We start from the raw sequence: 8,653 nt of genomic DNA, 5'->3' as shown, positions 1-8,653 counted from the left end.
AATTACTATACGTATTATAAAGTTACAATTATAATTAATATGAGAAAAGTTGATTATTTTCTTATATGGTCATGGCATTAGGAATGTAATAAATTTTCTGTTCAAAATTTTCTGTTTTTAATTAAATGACAATAGAACTCTATTTGATATTCTAGAGCTTTGAATGAAATTATTTAAATCTTGATATCTACCAATAAAATTTTTGACAACAAGAACGAAGATATTGTATTCCAACAAATTCCTAACTTCTTATTAACTTGAAAGAACCTTTCCCAAGTTATATAATAAGACATGTCACTTTTTTACATACAGGACTATAAACTATAAACACATACTAATAACTAGTTATTTAATAATAGCAAAGATTTTGGGAGCCGTTAACTGTTGAATGCCTAAATAGATGTTTTAGTGACCTATCCTTGAGCGATCTATGCTTGAAATACAATTTCTTACCGGTGATAATCAATACATGACGATAACATTTTTTTTGCAGGTTAAATTCTCGAGTTGAATGAACTTGCAGTAATTAAATTGGTTGAGTGTCATGATATTTAGTTATCTTTAGTAATAATCAAGCATTAAATGTTTCTCAGGATACTTGGAAACATGTCTCTTTCAATAACTTCCCTCCCGTGCTTTAATTACAATTGAGGCGACACGATTTTTCAAGGGGTCCTGTGACTAAAGTCTTTAATTATTCCTTATGTATAATTAATGTAGTCTTTAATTATTCCTTATGTATGATTAATGTATGTAATTTATTTCTAAGATGATTGTGTAGGTGTAGGTAATTGTCATTTTTCCCCATCTTTACTTAAATAACATATTTTTCGTAATAAGTGAATCTTCTTTTTATTGATTAAATAGATAAATGATAGATACCCCTACTACTCGATTTTGATAGAGATAGGCAGATTGAGGGATCCACAATCTCCATGAACTTCACGGGTTGACTATTTTCTATTTTCTTTTCATTTAGGACACACGATCTAACATCTTGGCGTGTGTGCTTCTTTTTATTTTAGTGTCAGGTTAGCCCTCTCATTAAATGGTATGTAGTATGTTGCAATGATGAATTTTTCTAGTTTTCTCTAATGTTTTTTCTTTTGTTGTCCCTCTTTGATTGGTAAGATTAACTATTTGCTTATTACTTTTTAGGTTTATATTTGTTAACGAATCAGTTGAAGATGCAAATCAAAAAATGGCTTTAGAAGGACAGTTTGGTGGTGAAGAAGTGGTATGCGAATTACTTATCTTCAAATTATATTTATGTACCATTCTTTTTTGGGTTGTCATGTGGAACTTCGTTGGATGCAATTAGAGGCGGAGCCAGGATTCGAGGTTTGTGAGTTCGGAAAGTTGACGCAGCATACGACGCCAGCAAGCAATATAATAACCACCAAACTAATTACCGAGTGTTGATATTCAATATATAATTAAAAAGTAACGAACCACTTAAAACACCAAAATAGACAAACAAATGATTCTTCATTTTTTTATTTTTATAAAAAATGGATTCATCTGAACCAAAACATTTTTTTTTTTTTTAGTATTAAAAAGAGGAGGAAGAGTGGAGAAAGAGAATACTGCAGTCAGCAGGACGTTTGCCACGGTTCGATAGACGGCAGTGGTGGTCAGCGGCAAAAGTTAGAACCCTAAATTTCTTTGAAAATCTAATTTTGGGTTTGAGCATATATTTGATTTTGTGAAAGGAACTGAACTATCTTTTGTTTAGAGAGGAAGATGTTTTTTCCTTTTTTTTTTAGTTGTTTATTTTATGTTTTCTTTTATTAAAAAAAGTTTAATAAAGCAATTTCTCCATATAGCAAAAACAGAAAACTGATGCAAAGTCTATTATATTGTGCCTTTGAAAGTTTATTTTATTGTTCCTTTCAAAAAGAGAATCAGTGCAAATAGCCAAAAAGAGTAAAAGCTAAAAATGAAAATTGCATGAGACATGAGGTTTTGAACCCACATCACGTAGAAAGTAGGGCATTGCAAGCCTCTTCATTACCATTGAACTATCTACTTGTTTTGATGTGGGTTTGCACATTAGTATTGATGTAAATTGACTGGAATTTCTAATACAAATACAGGCTCGACTCAAAAGCTATTAGGTTCGCCCGAACCCCCATGCCACATTGTAGCTCCGCCCCTGGATGCAAAAGGTGGTAATGCTTATGTTATATATATATATATATATACTCGTCAAAGTAACAAAAAAATATTTTATGCGATGTGGATGAGAAGGACCTATCTATACATCTCTTGGTCTTGGTGAGTGTGTTGTTTAATTTTGTCCATTTTATTTATGATATTATGGTAGAGTTAAATTGCATTAATATTACTTACAGCAAGACTGTAGGACAAGTGAAATAAAATAAAAAACCTAGACACATGGATTAACCCTGTCACTACAGCCACCCCTACCGGTTTATACCAAGCATGAAGCTGATGGTTTTGTTCCATTCACATTTTTAGCAACAAAAAATGAATAAAATGAACAAGTTTATTCAATTTGTTTATTTCTTAACTATGGCACAATTCTATCGTCCAAGAAGAAATTTGGGGAAGTGAAGAGAACAAGAAATGGAAGTAAGCCCCATCCGATGTACCAAGCACATTGAGAGACTAGCCTGTCAATAAGAAAACCAAAGACTAGTCTATCAATAAGAAAAGCTCCTCTCAATAATTCTAGGCAAGTATATTTATTAAGTACTCCTTATTTACTCTATCTATATCGGCTACAAGAAAAATGAACTTAATTACATGTTCTTTAGTTTAAGAAATTACTACTCCAATTGATAAAATAAAACCTTTGAGAATACATGAAAGTAATATCATTCCCGAAAGGCCAAATGCTTATCTTCAATAACATAACGGCCAAAATGGGTTTAACCATTGTTTTGATGCAAAGACTAGCCTATCAATAAGAATTGATGAATATTAACAAATTGGTTTACTCTATCTAATGGCGCGATTTCATCAAAAACTCGGAAAGGCTTAGCTTATCTCTTTGCCTCGGTGGTTGTAACCATTGTTTTGGTGCCCAACAAAGTTGGTCTAGCATTCAAATTGGTGAATATTACAAATTCGATCTCGGCCCCATGTTGGCTTTGAGAAGGATCCAAAGACTGTCTAGCATTCAAATTGGTGGAAAAATATTACAAACTCTGAACTCACCTTCGTGGGAACAATCATATGGCGGTTTCCATAGCTTATCTCAAAATGCATAAAAAAAGGTTTAGAAGTATGTTAGATAGCCATTAGACCATCCCATCACGGAATCGAAATTGAGAACGATCTCTACGACTCGCGGACCCGAAGGCCAAATGAGCTGTTAATTACGCTCGGTCTAATGAAGAGAATGAGAAATGGAAATAAGCCCCATCCGAGGTACCAAGCACATCGAGAGACTAGCCTATCAATAAGAAAAACAAAGACTAGCCTATCAATAAGAATTCCAGGCAAGTATATTTATTAAGTACTCCGTATTTACTCTATCTATATGGGCTTCAAGAAAAATGAACTTAATTACATATTCTTTAGTTTAAGAAATTACTACTCCGTATTGATAAAATAAAACCTTGAAAATACATGAAAGTCTTGTCATTCGTTCTTTGCCTCGGTGGTTGTAACCATTGTTTTGGTGCCCAACAAAGTTGGTCTAGCATTCAAATTGGTGAATATTACAAATTCTGATCTCAGCAGCCATGGAAAGGCTTAGCTTATCTTCAATAACATAACGGCCAAAAAGTGGGAGAGTCTGTCAAACAGCCAGTAGACCATCCCAGCACTTGAGAACGATCCTCTACAGTTCCATTACTTGATCACCGTTAACCACACTCTGATCTAATGGCCGCGATTTCATCAACCAAACTCAATTTCCTGAAAGTACTGTCATTCGTTGCTGCCTCGGTGGTTGTAACCATTGTTTTGGTGCCCAACAAAGTTGGTCTAGCATTCAAATTGGTGAATATTACAAATTCTGATCTCAGCAGCCATGGAAAGGCTTAGCTTATCTTCAATAACATAACGGCCAAAAAGTGGGAGAGTCTGTCAAACAGCCAGTAGGCCATCCCAGCACCTGAGAAGGATCCTCTACAGTTCCATTACTTGATCACCGTTAACCATTGTTTTGATGCCCAGCAAAGTTGGTCTAGCATTCAAATTGGTGGAAAAATATTACAAACTCTGAACTCACCTTCGTGGGAACAATCATATGGCGGTTTCCATAGCTTATCTCAAAATGCATAAAAAAAGGTTTAGAAGTATGTTAGATAGCCATTAGACCATCCCATCACCAGAATCAGAATTGAGAACGATCCTCTACAGCTCCATGACCCGAAGGCCAAATGAACTGTTAATTACGCTCTGGTCTAATGAAGAGAATGAGAAATGGAAATAAGCCCCATCCGAGGTACCAAGCACATCGAGAGACTAGCCTATCAATAAGAAAAAACAAAGACTAGCCTATCAATAAGAATTCCAGGCAAGTATATTTATTAAGTACTCCGTATTTACTCTATCTATATGGGCTTCAAGAAAAATGAACTTAATTACATATTCTTTAGTTTAAGAAATTACTACTCCGTATTGATAAAATAAAACCTTGAAAATACATGAAAGTACTGTCATTCGTTCTTTGCCTCGGTGGTTGTAACCATTGTTTTGGTGCCCAACAAAGTTGGTCTAGCATTCAAATTGGTGAATATTACAAATTACGATCTCGGCGGCCATGGAAAGGCTTAGCTTATCTTCAATAACATAACGGCCAAAAAGTGGGGAGTCACAATCAAACGGCAAAATGCGGTTTAGAATGTTAGACCATCCCGGCGCCCGAGAACGATCCTCTACCAGGTTCCATTACTTGATCACCGTTAACCACACTGAAAAAACGATCTAATATATTTATTAAGGCCGCGATTTCATCAACCAAACTCAATTTCTTTAGAAGAAATCTTGTCATTCGTTGAAAATACATCTGCCTCGGTGGTTGTAACCATTGTTTTGGTGCCCAACAAAGTTGGTCTAGCATTCAAATTGGTGAATATTACAAATTCTGATCTCAGCAGCCATGGAAAGGCTTAGCTTATCTTCAATAACATAACGGCCAAAAAGTGGGAGAGTACGTCAAACGACCGAAAGTGGCCGTCCCGGCCTTACACATAGAAGGATCCTCTGCGGTTCCATTACTTGATCACCGTTAACCATTGTTTTGATGCCCAGCAAAGTTGGTCTAGCATTCAAATTGGTGGAAAAATATTACAAACTCTGAACTCACCTTCGTGGGAACAATCATATGGCGGTTTCCATAGCTTATCTCAAAATGCATAAAAAAAGGTTTAGAAGTATGTTAGATAGCCATTAGACCATCCCATCACCAGAATCAGAATTGAGAACGATCCTCTACAGCTCCATGACCCGAAGGCCAAATGAACTGTTAATTACGCTCTGGTCTAATGAAGAGAATGAGAAATGGAAATAAGCCCCATCCGAGGTACCAAGCACATCGAGAGACTAGCCTATCAATAAGAAAAACAAAGACTAGCCTATCAATAAGAATTCCAGGCAAGTATATTTATTAAGTACTCCGTATTTACTCTATCTATATGGGCTTCAAGAAAAATGAACTTAATTACATATTCTTTAGTTTAAGAAATTACTACTCCGTATTGATAAAATAAAACCTTGAAAATACATGAAAGTACTGTCATTCGTTGCTGCCTCGGTGGTTGTAACCATTGTTTTGGTGCCCAACAAAGTTGGTCTAGCATTCAAATTGGTGAATATTACAAATTCTGATCTCAGCAGCCATGGAAAGGCTTAGCTTATCTTCAATAACATAACGGCCAAAAAGTGGGAGAGTCTGTCAAACAGCCAGTAGACCATCCCAGCACTTGAGAACGATCCTCTACAGTTCCATTACTTGATCACCGTTAACCACACTCTGATCTAATGGCCGCGATTTCATCAACCAAACTCAATTTCACCGAAGAAATACTTGTCATTCGTTCTTTTCCTCGGTGGTTGTAACCATTGTTTTGGTGCCCAACAAAGTTGGTCTAGCATTCAAATTGGTGAATATTACAAATTCTGATCTCAGCAGCCATGGAAAGGCTTAGCTTATCTTCAATAACATAACGGCCAAAAAGTGGGAGAGTCTGTCAAACAGCCAGTAGGCCATCCCAGCACCTGAGAAGGATCCTCTACAGTTCCATTACTTGATCACCATTAACCACACTCTGATCTAATGGCCACGATTTCATCAACCAAACTCAATTTCCACAAGCCTATAGAACAGATCCCGTTCAAGGAAGGTCGTCGCTTGTTATCCCCCTGCTCGACATTAAAAACACTTTCTCAGTACAATACTTGCTCGATGTGGGATAATGGCAAAGCACAGCTTCTTTTCTTTTAATAAAAGATTTAAGAATTAATGTGGGCCCGTGGAGAAGGGATGACGGTAGGAAAGTCTTTGGTCAGCACCTTGTTCTTTTTCGCTTTTGTGTTTTCTTTCTTTTCAAATGGTTCAAAGATGAAACCCAACTGTTTTTTCTATAGAGATTTCTATGAAATTATGGAAAAGGGAAGATTGGTATTGAGAGAACAATTATTCTTTGAATTTGGAAGTTTACCTTTCGGCATTGAGATTAATATACGTTGCCAGTTTTTGTTGTTACTTCCACTCTGTACCACTCAGCCATGGCAATTGATGCACGCATTAATTAGAATAGCGTATCAATTGATGTACTCGCACCCGATTTTTACACCAAGTTAATCGATGCATGACATGTGCTTGTATAAAATCTTTAAGTACTTAATCATGGTTAATTAACATGTATTCTCACCTCATTAAATCACTTAACTATAGTAAATTTATTCAGTTAGGTATAAACACCCGTTGCAAGCAAGTATAATCAAATTTTTTTACAATTGGTTGAGTTTCCGTATGTATTGGGTTAAATTCGTGAAGCATAACTGGACCTATATCGTTAGGCCACGTGGCTTAAGGGATAAGTCAAAGATGAGTCAGCATTGAGTGTCACCGGAGGAAATGCCATTGCACCGGAAAAACCACTTGGACCGGAAGACTGTTGGAATAGCTCCGGAATAGAGCTCAACGGACTGCCTTTACAGATTGAGTTGAACGTTATCTACTGGTGTTATTAGGCTTAATGGTCCTCTTTATTTCTCATTATTAATATCCAATTAATACTCATTATGGGCAGGGGCGTAATACATGGAATATGTGCTCCTAGCTCTTAGTATAAATAGAGATTATCATTCCCATTGTAAGGACACGAAATTCATGAGGAATACACACCATTTATATGCAATTACTTCATTTCTTAAGTTTTTTACTATTTTATTAAGGGCTAAATCCCAGGCTTGGCCGGAGAAATCAACACCGAGCTCAATCAAGGCTCAGTCTATTCTCAACCTTGCTTTGCTTTATTTCGTTTACATTTGAGTTACTTGCATATTATGTTGATTTACTGGTCAATTTGATCCACGTTTCCTTGACCACAGACACAAATTCAACTGAACCGTTTTTCTGGTAAACAGTTTGGCGCCCACCATAGGGCCAAGATAGTTGTGGTTGTCATTGTGACCATCGTTTGTCTTACTAATTTTCCTTGAGTTTTTTGTTTTCCTAAGTATCCGTTGACAAGTGGAAATCACAACACGAGTACTGGACACAATAAGGACAACCATCCGCTAGGTCTGGATGGCGTTGATACGCCCAAATTACACCCTTAAAATAGGAGTAAAGCGGTTGTTGGTCAAATATAAAACCCAACGAGGTTGGGGTCGAATCCCATAGGGAATACGACGAAGAAATGTGCTTAGCAAGTGTAATGCTCAACTATTAGTCTATATTTCTAGGGAAGGGGTATAAGGCCTCATTTGTTTTCATTAAGATTAAGACGTCTGAATCTGAATGCAGATCTGAATCATTAAGATGTTGTCTCTAGGTCTGAATACTAAATGATTAAGACTGTTTGTTTTTCAATATCTGAATATGCATAATGTATTTATTTAAACATAATAAATATACAATTCAAATTAAAAAGTAACTAAATAGTAGAAAATAAATACAAATTTAATAAAAAAAAATTTATTTGATTAAAAAAAAATGAAACATTTATGCTCACTAGTAAAGGTGGAGATGTTTTGTAGTCGTGGTGGGTGGTGAGTAGGGGTGGAGGGGTGAGTGGGTGGGAGGTAGTGGGGGTGGGGGTAGGGTTGGTGGTGGGGTTGGCGGGGAGTGAGGGTGGGGTTGGTGGTGGGAGATGAGGGTAGTAGGGAGTGGGGATGAGTGGTGTGGGGTAGGAGTTGATGGTGGGAGTGGGGTTGGTGGTGGGAAATAGGGGTAGTGGGGCTGGGTGGGATTGGGGTTGGTGGTGGGTTGTAGTGGAGGGTGGGTGGGAGGCAGGGTAGGGTTGGAGTGGAGAGCCGGTGGGGGTGGGGTTGAGATGGAGGGTTGGGGTTGGGGTTGGGGTTGGAGTTGGTGGTAAAAAAGTTCCATACAAAAATACTTCTGAATGATATTAAGACTTGGTTCAAGATTTTAATGATTAAGACCTATTCAGACCCAATAAGTGCTTAGATCTTAATATAAACAAATGCACTTAATGGCTTAAGGTCT

The 8,653-nt window shown here is 36.8% G+C and overlaps 1 pseudogene; it reads right to left on the bottom strand.

Moving 5' to 3' along the window:
• Positions 1-6,161: 6,161 nt before the first annotated feature.
• On the bottom strand, positions 6,162-6,325 carry LOC132055068 (small nucleolar RNA U3; annotated as a pseudogene).
• Positions 6,326-8,653: the final 2,328 nt, after the last annotated feature.

This window comes from Lycium ferocissimum, chromosome 4 (genome assembly GCF_029784015.1).
Source record: "Lycium ferocissimum isolate CSIRO_LF1 chromosome 4, AGI_CSIRO_Lferr_CH_V1, whole genome shotgun sequence".
Lineage (NCBI taxonomy): Eukaryota > Viridiplantae > Streptophyta > Magnoliopsida > Solanales > Solanaceae > Lycium > Lycium ferocissimum.
This window is presented reverse-complemented; position numbering and strand designations above follow the sequence as displayed.